The sequence below is a fragment of the Triturus cristatus genome, chromosome 8, assembly GCF_964204655.1.
Source record: "Triturus cristatus chromosome 8, aTriCri1.1, whole genome shotgun sequence".
Taxonomy (NCBI): domain Eukaryota; kingdom Metazoa; phylum Chordata; class Amphibia; order Caudata; family Salamandridae; genus Triturus; species Triturus cristatus.
The window spans coordinates 389,811,969-389,829,074 of NC_140591.1; positions in this window are offsets into that span (position 1 = coordinate 389,811,969).

Sequence of the window (17,106 nt, forward strand, 5' to 3'; positions counted from 1 at the left end):
GATCTCGTTTTCAATGGGAAAAGGTGAAGAACTGCTGCTGGCGTGAAGCGTCGTCGATGTCGTGCAGATTGAAGATGTAGATCTTGAAGGTAAGGACCTGAAAGCAGAGGGGACAGAGTCTGGGTCACGGCACAGTGACCAGGGGGCTCAGGAGAAAGATCCCTTCAATGTCGGGTGCTTCCAGGTGGAAGATTGGTAGCTTGGATCGTCAGCCACGGGGTCCAGGAGGCTTCAAGGAAGGCCAGCTTCTGGAGGGCGACTGTCCCACGAAGGATGAGGGTCGCTGCAGTGTTAGTGTCTGGGTTGGATCCACTAAGCCTGGGGAACCGCAACCCATGCAAGGATCACAAAACAGCTACGGTGCAGACCCACAAGGTCTGAGCAAGGTCTCCAGCACAGAGACTGTAGAGCAGGCCTCGAGCAACCAGGGGAGCCCTTTAAAGTGAAGATTGACCTCTGCTAGGGCCCACCAGTCAAGAGACAAGGGACCGCGGGAGGCAGCAATTTGGCGTGCGAAAGATGCACCCACGGGTTGCCGGAGCAGGCTAGGGCGTTAATCTTTGGCACAGATAATGCTGAGAGGTTGGCTCATTAATGGGCCAAAGCACAACTTCCCCACTGGTCGGGGTCGTGTGTGAGAGGTTGGCTCAATAATGGGCCAAAGCACAACTTCCCCACTGGTCGGGGTCGTGTGCTATGCAAGAGGTGTCTGGTGTCCTGGGGTATTGGGGATCTCGGCACCCACGGGGTCCACGGTGCTGAGCTTTGTTGTGCACACTCACTGGCCTCTGGGATGCTTGGAAACCCACCTCAAGGTAGGCAGAAGTCTTCGTTGTTCGTAGGAGCAGCGGAGTTCCAACCGGGTCACTTGCAGTGTTTCAGGTGCCTGCCAAGCAGGGGGGTAACTCCTTTACACCAAGGGAGATTTCTTCATTCAGCTGTGCGGCAGCAAGTCTAAGGTTCAAGTCTGTGAAATCCAAGATTAATCTGAGGCTCTGGGGACCCTGTATTCACCTTTATCCAAGGATTAGGGGAGTGTCTAGATCAAAGCCCACCAATGAGAGTTCAGGCGGGAAAGGGTGGCTACACCCTCTCCCCTTTGTGTGTTTTCCCGCCTGGGCAGGGGACAGGATGCCCCTGAACCGGTTTGAGGCGGTGTATGCAGAAGTAGGCACTGGAGAAGCCTACGTGCAAGTCTGAAAGACATCCTATGGTGCACCCACCCAGTTCCAATCCACATAGTCTGTCTGGGGAGGTGGGAGCACCTCCCTGCAACAAGATCCCTATTGTCCAGCTGCCGTGGCTGGAGTTCTGCCCAGCAACAGGCAGCCAGAGTCGTGTGGGTGGCGGGTAGCATCCATTTTGTACTATGTGTGCATTTTTAAATTGGTGTCTAAAATATGCCGCTTTTACCATATCGCCCCTCTAGCAGGGGGGAATCATGTCCTCACTCCCACGGTAGGATTGGGGGTATGATTCCTTCATGTTTGACACCAGACACAACATGGTTCTGTGCAGCCACTCTCAAGTTATCACGCTATCCCGATTACTTATAATGCGGTTAAGAGTACATGGTATGGCTGCACTACAAACAACCCAGCAATTGTTTTACGAAGGTTGCAGAGGGGCCCTACTCAGGTAGGGGTTCCCCCTCACACATATCTCAGCACCCTGCCTTGTAGGATTAGCAAGGCTTGCCTTAGGGGTGACCTATGAGGAGATATGTGTTGTATAAAGTGGGATACAGGATACCTATATCCCTGTAAGGGGTGCAAGCACTACCTTACCCAGACTACAGTAGTGGTCTGGTGGTGTCAGTTTGTATGGCTGTACCAGGGGTGGCGCAATAAGTGCTGCAGCCCCTGGTAGGCCTCTGAGGGACCCATGATATGGGTACCTACGGTACCATCTACAAGGGGCTGATAGGGAGTCCTCAGTATCCAATTGGTACGTACCTAGGGTACTCACATCAGTTTAGAGAGGAAGCAGATAGGCTGGGGTCCTGGATAGCAGGGCCACAGCCTGGCTAGAGTCAGAAAACAGTCAAAACATCAGCAAAAAGTTTTCAGATAACAACCAGTAAAAGAAAAATATACACATAAATTAAATTAAAAAAAAATAATAAGTACCATTGCATATTTTAACAGAGGATAATCATTCATTAGGAATACAATGTAAAAAAATTTGACATATCAAAATAGTTCAACTCACTAATAAAACACTTCTAAATATACTGTAAATGCCCAAACAACACTATAACGAACATTTAAAAAAACACACCCTAGATCCCCCTACCCATAAAAGCCCTAAAAAAGGACTTACTTACTGTCTTAACTGACCTTGTTAGCAAGTAGCTTCCCTTGCAGCACAGCCCCACCTGGTAGCTGTTGCCCCTGACTATTCCAGGTCCTGACTTCGAGGCCCTCCTCTACCCGCAGTCACCCACCTGTGTCTCCTCCCTGGTGGACCAGTCTGGAGCGTCACTGCTCTCCTGCTGCTCTGCCCTCTGTCTCTTTGCATTCTGCCTTTTCTCCCCTAATCTCTTCTTTTCCCATAATTTAATCTTTTCTGCTTTTCCGTCACTTGCTTTCTCTTTCTGCCCTTTTAGAACCTTTTTTCACACTGTGTCCCTGTCCGTCCCCCATGGCCCACCCCCGTCCAGCACCACTTTCCCACTTCCCACATCCCAGCCGGCAAACCTGTCTGCAACCACTCGTGCCTGGTCCACGCTCAGTGCCATGGACCCTGGTCCATGGACATCCACTGCTACAACACTAGCACCCACCTTGCTCTTAACATCGGCCAGCAATCACCTGCCACCTCGCATCACCAAAAAACACTCGAGGCCCCTTCACCTACTGCACCTGCAACTGCACCTTTGCCAGCCTCCGCACACCAGACCTACTGATTGCACGACCCTCAAGAACTGGATCTGACTACCTCAGATGTATCCTACTCAACACCCGCTCCCTCAAAAGACACGCCTCGGAGATCTGGGACATGGCGCACTCCATCTCCCCGACGTCGCCTTCTTCACAGAAATTTGGATAAACTCGAGCTCCGCCCCGGACATCATAACCACCATCCCCGACGGATACAAAATCATCCACAAGGACCGCATCAACTGACCGGGAGCAGGCATGGCCACCGTACATGGAGCACCTCCACTTCCAGGTCCAGACCAACCCAAAAGCCACCCTCCATGGCACCCTCATCTACAGACTTCCCGGACCCTGCCTCCCCTTCAGCAAAGGTGTAACTGACTTCATCGCTCAACACACTCTCCCCTCAATGGACTACATCCTCCTCGATGACCTCAATTTCCACCTGGACAACCTTGAACACCTCATCCCTATTGGAGAACCTTGCCACCATCAGACTCAAACAACTGTTCACAACGCCAACCTACTCAGCAGGTCACACGGTTGACCCCATCTTCTCCGCAAGCAACAACATTTCCGTCAGCAACACCTGTGAGTCACGCTAGACAAACCTCCACTGTGTCCACTTCTCCGTCACCAAATCCACTGAACACTACCATGCCTACCGCAATCCTCACAGAAGTTGGAACAAGGTCACTGAAGACCAGCTCACCACCTCCCTCAGCAAGATCCCACCACAGACTTATACGGACGCCAACACCTCAGCAAGCAACCTCTGCCTCTGGATCTCCGACTGTGCCTGCACACTGGCCCCCTCAAGAAACCCTCAGGCAAGCTGCCTTTCAAGTAAGCCAGCTAGTTATCCTCCACCCTCCAAGAGTCCAGGCTCACCGGCAGATGACTCGAGAAAAGATGGAGGAGCAGCAAGATAATGTCAGACCATGCAGCCTTCAAATCCGCTGTCACCGCACACCACCGCCTCATCAGAACAACAAAGAAAGCAGCCATCGAGGAACAAATTAATGCCAACGCACACAACCGCAAAGAATTCTTGCCATCCTCAAAGAAGTCGCCAAACCCAGCATGGAGAAAACAGACATCCCACCGATCCAAGACCTCTACAACAACCTCGCCACCTTCTTCTGCTACAAGAGCAAGGGAATCTATGTCAGCTTTGCAACCTAAGACTCACCCACCCGAACCGCAACTGCACCCAATGGCTACAGACCCCAGCAGGCCTTCATCAACTGGACTACCCTCACCTCTGATGACACCTTCAGGATCATGAAGAGCCTCCTCTCGGGTCCCCCTTGGATCATTGCCCCCACCTCATCTTTAACAGAGTCGGCACCTCCAGCGCACCTAAACTCTGCAGCACCATCAGCTGCTCCATTGAGTCCACAACTTTCCCAAATACTGGAAGCATGCAGAGATCAAAACCCTGTTGAAGAAACCTTCTTCCACACTGACCGACCTCAAGAACTACCTACCCATCTCTCTGCTCCCCTTCCCAGCTAAAGTCATCGAGAAAGCCATTAACACCCAACTCCCTGAGTTTTTCAATTTAAACACCACCCTTGGCCTCTCCGAATAGGACTTCAGAAGCAACCACAGCACTGAGTCTACTCTCCTTACCATTGTGGACAACATCCACACCCTCCTCGGCCGAGGGGAGACTGAAGCCCTCATCCTCCTTGACCTCTTAGCTACCTTCGACACTGTCTCCCACCACACGCTCCATGCAAGAATCCACAACACAGGCATCTGCGACAAAGCCCTAGATTGGATCCACTCCTTCCTCACTGGCTGAACGCAGAGAGTCAGACTTCCACTGTTCAAATCAAACCCACAGAGATCAGCGGCAGAGTGCCTCAGGGATCCTCCCTGAGCCCCAACCTCTTCAACATCTACATGGCTCCGCTTGCAGCCATCGTCAGAAGCTATGGACTCGACATTGTCTCCTATGCCAATGACACCCAGCTGATTCTCTCCCTCACAGACTGACCCACAGTCGCCAGGAGCAAATTCCATGACAGGATGAAGGCAGTCACCACATGGATAAAGGACAGCTGCCTCAAGCTTAACTCAGACAAGACCAAAGTACTCATGCTGGGCTCCTCCCCCTCTGCTTGAGATGACTCTTGGTGTCCCGCAGCACTCGAATCCCCCCACAGACCACGCACAAAACCTGGGCATCCTCTTGGACTCCTCACTCTCAATGAACCTCCAAATCTATGCCATCTCATCCTCCTGCTTCCACATGCTCCACCTCCTTTGTAAGATCTTCAAGTGGATCCCCACCAAGTCCAAGAAAATGGTCACCCATGTGCTCGTCAGCAGCAGACTAGACTACAGCAACGCACTTTACACCAGCACCACCCAGAAACTTCCCAGAAAACTGCATCGGTTCCTACTGGATGTGATTGAGGGTAAGAAAGTTGATCCAGGGGCTTGCTGGTGGTGTTAGGCATTGATGAGGGGCAGGAAACCTTCTGGGGTGTTTGAGGTTAAGGAGGTGACCTGGAGGACTGCTGTGGGTAGTTTAGATAGAGTCCTTTGGAGTGTTTGACGATGAGGCAGGCCTGCTGCGGCTTGGGAGAGAGCTGGGCTTCTAGGTGTGCTGGAAAGTGAGCTAGACGTGCTGGAGAATTTGATGGGGAAGTAGGCCTACTGGGGAAGTATGGGGCATATCAACAACAACCGGCGATAATTATCGCTGAGCGCACTTAGCGCTCGGATAATTATCGCCGGCTAGCGCCGATTTTTATCGCTGAGATAGCGTGCTATTAGCAACGCTTATCTCATCAGCGATAAAAATCCTAGTGCTAACTGGCTAACGTGAGATTATCGCTGGAAACCCAGCGTTAATCTCACGTTAGCTTGTTGATAGGGACTCACAAACTTAGCCATGATATCCTCCTTCCATAGGATATCATCAGTCCTGAAGCAGGTGTTATGAAAGTAGCGATAACAGGTGTTATCGCTACTTTTCCTGACGCTATGCTTCATAGCGTTAGGCTTGCTGATAGGAGAAATGTCGCTTAGCGACATTTCTCCTGTCATGCCAGGTCAGGAACGCCCACTCTGCATCTCATTAGAGATGCAAAGCTGGGCGTTAGGAATCCTGATGCTAAAGCAAGGTTTCACGCGTTAGCGTGGCCTTGCTGATTAGGCGATAAAATTATCGCTGCTTTTTGGCCGAAAACGGCCGCAAAAGCGGTGATAATTTTTTATCGCATGCTTGTTGATATGCCCCTATGACGGTGAGATAGACTTACTGGTGGTGTTTGAGAGAGAGGTAGGCTGCTGGGGATGCTCCAGGATGAGCATGGCTTGATGATGGCGATCACTGTTTTAGTAGATGTGCAGGGGTGTTTAAGGGCGAGCTAGGTGTTCGAGGGGTGCTTGAGTCTTGGTTACACATTTTGAGGGAGTTTGAGTGTGAATTGTGCCTGCTGTGGGGTGGGCACTAACTAGTGAGCACAACCTGCTAGTGTGGTCTAAGAGGATATAAACATGCTGGGTCATTTGGATGCAAGTTAGATCTGCTGGGGTTATCTGAGGTTCAAGTAGACGTGCTGGGGTATTTGAGAAGGAGAACCATTTGTTGTTCTTCGAGTGAGAGGTGTATGGACTGGAGGTTTTCTTTTGTAAGCTAGATATGTTAGGGGTGTTCAAGAGTAAATTAGGCCAGCTGGGGGTTCCAAGATGAGCCAGACTGCCTGGTGGTGTTTGAGAATAAGCCAAAACTGTGGAGTGACTTCAAAAGTGAGTTATGTCCTTTGGCAGTGTTAAAGCACGAAGGACCTGCCGGGATTGTTTGGAGGTGAGTTGCACCAGCTGAAGGTTTTGTAGTGTACCCCTTAGGCCATTTGGAGGGTATTCAAGAGAGAACTAGGCCAGCTGTGGTGTTCCAGGGTGTGCTAGACCTGCTGGGGTTTTAGAAAGTTAGCTAAACCTACAGGGTCAAGCGAGCTTACGCTGCAGGGACAGTTTGAGAGTGAGCTAGACTGGTTATGTTTGTTTGAAAGTGAGTTGGACCTTCCAGGATGTTCAAGGGTAAACTAGACTTGCTGAGGTGTTCAGGTGAGCTATACCTGCTGGGGGTGTTCGAAAGTGAGCTAAACCTACTGGGGAGATTTGATAAAGTGAGCAAAATGTGCTGATGTGCTGAACAGTGGGGTAGAGTGATTGGGGTGTTTCGGGTGCGCTTTAGCTAGTTGTGGTTCTCTAATAAGCTAGATATGCTGGAGGCGGTTTGGGGGTGAGCAAGTCGTGTTGGGGGGCTAACTGCCTGGGGCAGGTGAGGGTTATCCTCACATGCTAGGGGGTTGTTTGACGATGCAATACATCAGGTAGGGAATTCTAGTGTGAGTTAGACTTTGCTGGGAATGTTCAAGGGTCAGCAAGACCTGCTAGGCGTGCTCACTCATTAGTGAGTTATTTCTACTTGGGTTGTTCAAGAGTGAGCTAGACCTGTCTGGGGAATCCATGGCTGAGCTAGACCTGCTGGTGATTTAGGAGAAAGGCCTGTGCAGGGGTGGTTGATCCATATGTGCTATGGAGAGATGGACCTGCTGGAGGAGTTCATATGTGAGCTGCCTCTGCTGAGAGATTCTAAGGGAAAGCTGCGCCTGCTTGTGGTGTTCTGGGGTTAGCTGGCCTTTCTGGGGAATTCAAGGGTGAGATGGACCTGCGGGGAGGGTCAGGATGAGCTGGGACTACTGAGGGTAGTCCAGGGTGAACTATACCTGCTGGGGTGCAGGTGTGCATGGGGAGGGTGCCGCAGAGGCGCTCCGCGCATTAAACAGTGCACAGGGAGGGGGCCGCAGAGGTGCTCCGCGCTTTGTCACAATCAGACCCATTATGCGAGCCGCATGCGGCACTGTAACGTCCGATATTGCTGACATGTTGTGAGGCAGAGCCCTGTACAGCACGTTTGCAGCGATACTAAAACACAATAAACAGTGCGTGGGGAGGGGGCTGCAGAGGCGCTCCGGGCAATAAATAGTGCGCGGGGACCGCAGAGGTGCTCCGCGCTCCATCATAATAAGACCCATTATGCGAGCGACGACCCAGCGCGCGTCGTGTGGCACCGTAACAGCTGATATTGCTAACATGTCGGGAGGCAAAGCCCTGTACAGCACGTTTGCAGCGATACTAAAACACAATAAGCAAGCTGTCGCCATACCATTGCGCTAATGAAGAAAAAACAAGCAGCATGCGCTTCCCACCCCTCGCACACACCGGCCGGCTTTTTGTTTGTCTTGAGCATGCGCCGCTGCCATGATTAGGTCAGGCAGCGATGCACAAGACAAACTACCGGCTGCTTGCCAACATATAGAGATTACTTTAGGGCTCGCTGAGACAGCGCATGCAGCGCATGCGCTGCCAAGACGAGACCTAAATAGGGAGCAAAGGATGACCCTCGAATTATAGGCCTATAAGCCTGATTGATGCCCTTCAGAAGGTGTTTAGCAGAGTCTTGTTGCAGAGGATTCTGCAGTGGGCAGATTATAATGTCATTTTATCACAGTTTCAGGCGGGCTTCAGGACCAGAACAGGGACAATCGACCAGGTCTCTCGTCTCCAGACCATTTAATGGAAAGAGGTGGTGATCAGGAAAGCAGTCTTTATTTAGCGTTTATTGATCTAAAGACTGCCTTTGACCTTGTTCCGAGACCACAACTATGGTCAGTGCTCAAAGACCTGGGGATTCCCTTGTACATCAGGCTGCATGAAAACACTTATGCGCAGGTCAGGTGGGGGACGCAAGGACAGCTGACGGATCGTATCCCGGTAAACTGGGGGGAAAGACAGGGCTGCGTACTGGCCCCAACCCTATTCTCACTTTATGTAAATGGAGTGGTACATTTTTTGCAAGAAGAACCTGCAGACGCACCAAGTCTGAGAGGGTTAAGGGACCGACCCTCTTGTTTTGCAGATGACACCCTGTTGGTGTCCAAGACCCCAATGGGGTTACAACGCCTTTTGAACAGGTTCTAACTTTTCTGCGAAGCAAGAGGACTGGTGATTAATACAACCAGAATGAAATTTATGGCCTTTAACCCCCTTTTTGAGGCAGTCTTCTGCTCAACGGGAAACCCCTTGAAATAGTTTGCACCTTTGATTATCTTGGTATCCGTCTCGCAGATAACATGTCTTGGAAAAACCACCTTGCGAAAAATGGTAATGAACCACAAAAGGGTAACTGGATCACTTGGGAAGGAACACCACCTTTCGCATAGTAGACCGGTTGCGCCAGCCCTTCAGGTCTATGAAGCAAAGGCTGTGAGTGCAGCTTTGTACGGGGCCGAGTTGTGGGGATTTGAGAAGACCAAAGACTTTTGTAGATCAGAATACAAATTCCTTAGGGAACTAGTGATGCTGCCAAAGTACGCTCCCCTCACTCCCCTTATGTTTGACATGGGCAGGCGTTCCATGAGAGACGCAGCAAGGCTGCGACCTTTGCTTTTTTGTGCCCGCGTCAGGAGGACCGAAGAACTTCTGCCTTATGCAGAAGCCCTATCAGAGGTCCTTAAGCTGGACACATGCAGTAAAGTGGGCTGGATTGCCACTGTCAAAAAATTGATGACAGCCATAGGCCTTAGAGCTTATTGGGATAATCAGGAACCACCGAGGAAAGAGGTGCTTAAGGGCTCATATTGGAATTGGGTGGACCAGCAAGAGTTCAGCAACCCTAACTTGGGGATATTGACCACCAAATTCCTTCTTCATAAGCAGGAAAGACATCTGGAGACCTTTCTAGACATAATCCAGGTCCCGCAGGACAGGCTCTTATATATTCATTTTAGGTTAGGTACACTTCCCGTCAACGAAACCATAGCTAAATGGCACTCAAGCAACTTAGCCTCTAAGGAATGTCCATGCTGCAAGGCCCCTAAAGAAAGTGTCGCCCACATCAGGTTTGCATGCCAAGTGTATTCCACCCACAGGGTCAAGTGGCCAAAACCGGTTTGTCGGCAATTGGGCCTCCGGGAGCATCAAGTTGCCTTGCGTATTCTCAGGTCGGACCCAAGACCACTTTATGTCTGCAGCGTGGCCAAGTTTCTAAGCCATGCATGGGCAATTAGAAGGAAGGTCTTGAATCAGATGCCTACAGCCGCATGAGGGCTATGTGCTGTTGACTTTGGGCTTCCAAGATAACACACCAAGGCGTTTTTATTTTGTATGTGTCCTACTTTGTTCCCATTCTACTGCCAGTACCTTCCTGCTGGGCGTTTGTACGATAGGCCCATTAGAAATTGGACCATCTAATGGATGTTATGCTGCCATGTTTTATCCTTATTTTAATATTCCAATCATATCATCTTGTCTCCTATCTGCACTATTGATGGTCTAGCCGTGATGTGCTGACGGCACGTTAGGTGAAGGCCTAAGTACTGTATTAGGGTTGCCAGGTAGCATGCAATTGTTATAGCACGTATAGGATGTTGGAACTATTTTACACTGTTTCATTTACCAAAAAACTGTGTTTTTTTCCTATTATCTACTACGACATGAGCGGTCATATTAGCATTAGTACCAACGTTTATACAATTGAACACTTCCTAATGGGAGACTAAACGCACCAAAAAGGGGATTTTAGGACGGCCATGCTGTTATTACTCATTTTAGCTGTAACTTTGATTGTTTGATTGTCTTTTTTATCTGGAAATCAACTTTTATTAATATTATTAGAAAACAATTTAGAGGATATTTCCTTTTTTTCATCTTATATTCGAACTTGAAGCCTTGCCTTCTATGCACTTGCACTTTTTTGGGGTTGATTGTGGCAAATTTAATGTGCGATCTCAGTCTCCCAAAGTTGTATTGTATGCATTGCACTTTTATGGTCGGAAATAACCGAAATAAAGTTTGAAATAATTATTATTATCTTTAATTTAAAAGTATATTCAACACAATGTACAACTGTATAATAACTAAAAATATGTATACCATCTTTTTTACTATACTCAGGGCCTAGTTACGATGTTGGTCGGTAAGCCTCCGACCGCTCGTCGGAGGCTTAACGACCGACATGGCAGGTTAAATTATGTTGGCAGTCGGAGTGTAAACTGACCAGTCAATCCGACTCAGTTCCGATGGGCTCCAGTTGGAAGCAGATCATAATCCCTTAAGGACTGTATTTACGCCATCGGGATTCTGATGCCTTTCCATGTCAGTCTTTCCCACAAGAAAAGGCTGTTGGAAAGCAACTTTGGGGGCCCCTAGCAGGGCCACCACCCCTCTGCGGCCTACAGTTGGAGGCCTGGGGGGCACATACGGTGCCCCCTGAAAATTTCTGCACCATGTGGCAGGCTCCATGATATTTCCACAAATTCCCATTTCTCATTGTGCGCTTCTGCTCCGGGCGGTTTCTGCCCGCCGCACAAGCTCCCATTGAGAAATGGGAGTTTGCAACCATAAAATGTCGGTCACATACTAATTAGCAGTTCAGAACCACCGGCATATGTTCAGGCAGTTCAAACATCAAGACGGTGTTAGTCGGAGGCAACTCCGACAAACATCGTAATTAAGCCCTAAATGTAAAAATCTTATACACTAAACGGTGATATTCACTATTCCAACTCCAACATAACCCAACTTCGGAAGATATTGTACACTAAAAGGGAGATATTTACTATTCCCACTCATACGTAAACAATCTTCGTGAAGGTGTTGGACACTAAAGAATTCACATTTACTATTCTCACTTCAATCTAAACCAACATGCGGAAGGTGTTGCCACTAAAAGGGTAAAGCAAACACAAAGAGATGATGGACAGAGTGCTGAACATTGCAAACACTCACCCCCAGTCTCAGTCTTGACCCTGTGCCTCATGGGAACAGTCCAGACCGAACTGCCAAGCCATGTCTTCCCTGGACCGGAAACAAGCATCCTGGGACCAGTTTCGGGCTAACAGCCCTCATCAGCCAGGCTAGCTTGAATCCAGTGGCAAAGTGAGCAATGGACCCATGTCTGGGCATACCCTGCCAACTTAGGGCGAACAAAGCAAACACAAAGAAATGATGGACGGATTGCTGAACATTGCAAACACTCACCCCCAGTCACAGATCTGGGTTGAATCCATCATCGTTCTTTAGCTCACTTTGCCACTCCAGTTCAGACACAGCTATATGCAAATCAGTCTTGACCCTGTGCCTCTTGGGAACAGTCCAGACCGAACTGCCAAGCCATGTCTTCCCCGGACCTGAAACAAGCATCCTGGGACCGGGTTCAGGCTAACAGCCCTCATCAGCCAGGCTAGCTTGAATCCAGTGGCAAAGTGAGCAAGGGATCCACGTCTGGGCATACCCTGCCAACTTATGGTGAACAAAGCAAACACAAAGAGATGATGGACGGAGTGCTGAACATTGCAAACACTCACCCCGAGTCAGAGATCTGGGATGAATCCGTCATCGTTCTTTAGCTCACTTTGCCACCCCAGTTCAGACACAGCTGTATGCAAATCAGTCTTGACGCTGTGCCTCATGGGAACAGTCCAAACCGAACTGCCAAGTCATGTCACTGTTGTTTTTGCAATTGTCATCCCAAGTGGAACGGGTATGCCCAGACGTGGGTCCCGTGCTCTCCATGCCACTGGAATCAAGCTATCCTGGCTGAAGAGGGGTGAAACCCTGAAACCGGTCCTAGGATGCTTGGTTCCAGTCCAGGGAGGACCTGGCTTGGCAGTTTGGTCTGGACTGTTCCCATGAGGCACAGCGTCAAGACTGATTTGCATATGGCTGGGTTCAAACTGGAATGGCATGGTGAGCAAAAAAACGATGGATTTAGGCCCAGATCTCTGTACTGGGATGAATGTATGACATTGTTCTGCATTCTGTCCATTAAATGTTGTTTTTGCAATTGTCACCCCGAGTGGGACGGGTATGCCCAGACGTGGGTCCCGTGCTCTCCATGCCACTGGATTCAAGGTATCCTGGCTGAAGAGGGATGAAACCCCGAAACCGGTCCTAGGATGCTTGTTTCCTGTCCAGGGAGGACCTGGCTTGGCAGTTCGGGCTGGACTGGTCCCATTAGGCACAGGGTCAACACTGATTTGCATATGGCTGGGTTCAAACTGGAATGGCATGGTGAGCAAAAAAACGATGGATTTAGGCCCAGATCTCTGTACTGGGGTTAATATATGACATTGTTCTGCATTCTGTCCATCAACTGTTGTTTTTGCAATTGTCACCCTGAGTGGGACGGGTATGCCCAGACGTGGGTCCCGTGCTCTCTATGCCACTGGAATCAAGCTATCCTGGCTGAAGCGGGTTGAAACCCCCGAAACCGGTCCTAGGATGCTTGTTTCCAGTCCAGGGAGGACCTGGCTTGGCAGTTCGGGCTGGACTGTTCCCATGAGGCACAGGGTCAAGACTGATTTGCATATGGCTGGGTTCAAACTGGAACAGCATGGTGAGCAAACAAATTATGGATTTAGGCCCAGATCTCTGTACTGGGGTGAATGTAGGACATTGTTCTGCATTCTGTCCATCAACTGTTGTTTTTGCCTATAGAGCAGGGTACATTGTATTAAAAAGTAGAATATGTGTGTTTAAGTTTTACTTATCCTGGTTGTGAAAAACATCTAAATTTGTCTTTCCCTAGTGTACCACCTCCCTCTCCCATAAATTGACATTGGGTTACCTTATTACATTTAATAAGTGCTAACGGTTGATTGGGAGCAGGTAGAAATGTCAAGTTTAAACTCACATAAATTAAAATTTTAAATCTGATTTAATGGTAAAATTGGATTTCAAGTCACAATTCCACTTTTAGAAAGTTGGAATTTTGTGTCCTAACCATTTGTGCCTCTGCCGGTGCTCTGGGTCACATGAATGTGAATGGCTCTGTTGTTCTGGTTTATGTATTTCTTGCAGACAGTGAGACAAAAGGGGGCTAGATGTTGGCAGGGTGGGCAATCCTGCCAAGATGACTGGTGTTGGAGCTGTTCCCTGTCCCGCTTACACCTCAAAGGGCTTACTTCCAGCACACACAAAGAAACCTTACAAAAGTCTTTTGTCACCCCAGCCTTGGAGCCTTGGCAAAGGAAGGGAAGACCTCCCCAGAACCATATGTGGAGGTAACTTATGGAGTCCCCTGGCTTATAAGGCTGGTGCCAGGTATAAATATTGGACCCTCAGAACGCCTCTTCAGTACACTCCTGGACCTGTGGAAAACATCAGAAGGACTCCTGGACCCCCGCACGACTGCCCTGCTGTTTCCAGAGGGTTGCCCTGCTGCTTGGAATCCTGCCTTGCTGCTTGGAGAACTGGCCCATCTCCTTAGACCCAGGAGAACCAGAGGTGACTCTAAGGGCTAGTTGTCTGGCCTCCTCTGTTAGCTACAGGGACATAATTGGCTCCTTAGACATTATACCTTATACCTGGCCTCTGCAGGAATGAACCTAACTCCCCAAGGTGTGCTTCCCAGGTCCTGAACCATTATGCTTCCCAGGTCCTGAACCCTTAGAAGTAGCTTTAGAGTTGCTGCTCCTGCCTAACCCTAAAGCTTAAAAAATAAAAATGTTCACCAAAAAGTGCCAGAAGAACCAACAGAAGACTGGGACCTACCTGCCAGCTGATGCACCCAAAGCACAAGGCCAGTTGGCCTGACTTCACGGTAGCTCCTGCTACATTCTTCTTCAACCTTTCCTGCTCAAAGCTCTTCTCGCCATGTAGATGGCTTCTCTGAGACTTTGATCAGTGGCTCCCTGATGATAATGCATCTTCAGACACCACCTTCTGCCTTGCCCTGTTGAACTCTACCTTCTCCTGCACTTTTCTTCAAGAACTTTTCTAAGTCCGATAGTAAGCAGAGACCAGACCAAATCTACCTCGGATATCCATTCTGCACTCCATCATGGTCAGCATTAACTTTTGGCCTTACCCTGGTCTCAAACAACCAAATACCCATTGTTGGTGCTTTGATCTTTTAGATGCTAGATTTCACTAAAAGTTTTTTAAATTCATAACTCTGGTTCAATTAATTAGGTGTAATTTATTTTGGTGTATTTTATTAATTAAAATGTTCTCTATTTATCTAAAATGGTTTAGGATTTTTCTTGTGTTGTGTTTTCACTTTATTATTGTTTGTGTGCTGCATACTTTACGCAGGGCCTCTAAGTTAAACCTGATTGGTATGTTATGTTATGCTATTTAAATTTACAGGGTGCACAGCTACCCCGTGGTGTTTCATGGCGCCAACCTGGTAGGTGAGAAAAAAAATGGGAACAAGAACATTACAGATTAAACAGCCATGTTTTCAAACATGTGAGAACATTCCCATAAACGGTCTCCTTATGTAATTAAATGGGGACAGAGTTCCAAAGGGTGGGTCCCAAGTAAGAAAAGGACTGACCGCTCATTCGCATAAGTTTGATTCTGGGGAGAAGTAAACTTAGACTGTGTGGTGGAGCGGAGGGGACATGAGGGTATATAGGGTTGGGCTAAAGATTGCAGATATTGTGGGGCTAGACCAGTTTTGATTTTGAATATATAGCTCAGGGCTTTGAATCTGATACAATTTTCCACCTTTAGCCAATGAAGATTGAGGAGAAAGACAGAGATAGGGGCAGTCTTAGGAACATGGCAGAGCAGCCTGGCAGCCGCATTTTGCACCACCTGCAATCTTTGTATCGCAGCTTTGTTAGGACCCAAATAGAGGGCATTGCCATAGTCTTGCCTAGATGTAACACAGGCTTGGACTACTGTCTTTTGAGTGGAGAGGGGTAGCAGCCAAAGAATTTTCTTTAACCATTTAAGAATGGTGAAACAAGTGGAAGCCATCTCAGTGACTTGTTGTTTCATCAACAACTGGTCATCGATGATAAAGCTCAGGTTACGAACCTGATGAACATGCTGGGTTAAGATACTCATTTTAGGGGGCCAATGCTGGGAACCCCAGAGATCTTTTTGCTTCCCTAAGATCATAACTTCTGTTTTTTCTCCATTGAGTTTGAGTAGATTATTTTGCATCCAGGACGCAATTTTCCTCAAACCAGACTGAATAGCCGATGATTCAGATTCCTTAGATGAAAAGAGGGAAAAGATTATGTGCGTGTCATCAGAATAGGAAAATAGGGACAACCCCTCCTCTTCGGCAACATCTGCCAATGGGTCAACGTAAAAGTTAAACAACAAAGGGCACAACACAGAGCCTTGAGGCACTCCATAAGGGAACAGATGTGATTTAGAGCTAGCCGCGGAAGAGGAAACCTGAAACGTGAGGTTAGTAAGAAAGGAGTGGAGCCATTGAAGAGTTAAACTCTCAAGACCAAAGGATTGCAGAGCTCTCAACAAAACAGTGTGAGACACCGTAATAAATGCGGCACTCAAATCCAGTAAAATAAGTGCCACCGTGACACCAATGTCCAGTTGGTGTTGCAGCATTTCGGTGACACCTAGTAAAGTAGATTCAGTGGAGAGCCCAGTTCTAAAACCTGATTGAGAAATGTGAAGGAGGTTCTGGGACTCAACAAAGGAGGACAAATGGGAATTCACATGTTTTTCAAGAATTTCTTTAAGAGAGGGAGTACCATGGCATGTTTTCATTCTGGGGGGACCAAGCCCTCTTGTAAGGAGGCATTGAGGAGATCCATAATTAGCGTACGTATAGGAGACTCAAGCTGTTTCAGCACAGAGATAGGAAGTAAATCACAGGGAGAGCCAGATTTAATGCTAGACAGAGCTGGTTGAAAGAGCATGTTTCCAAGAGAGACCAAGATTCCAGTTTGTTGATGGGTTTAGTATTCCTATGAGTCTCCAGGAACGTGGCAGTCGCTGCATTAGGGGTGGTATCAGACCTGTGTAAAGTATTAGACAGATTGTCACTAGACAGTGCAGAATATATTTTTTCCACTTTGCTCACAAAGTAGTGGGACATTTTGTGGGGGCTATTTTCTGAATAGAATCATATTTCCATATTAACATAAATTAATTGCAATTGAAACAAAATTCTGAGATGTTTGAAAAAATGTTTTTCTGGCCTATGCTTAACTAATCCTCAATTAAGCCTTGGCTCCACCTTTGAAAATATGGCTTCTGCCTCATAATAATCATCGTGGGTTTCTGTGTTCTCATTTTCATACCACATGCAGCAATATGCGACCCGTTTGTTTTGTAATGATATGCTGTTTTTGAAGAACTCCGGAGGAGGTCTTTGCTACATTTAAGGCTTTTCCTGCTCGCCTCACTCACTATAGACATAACATCTATG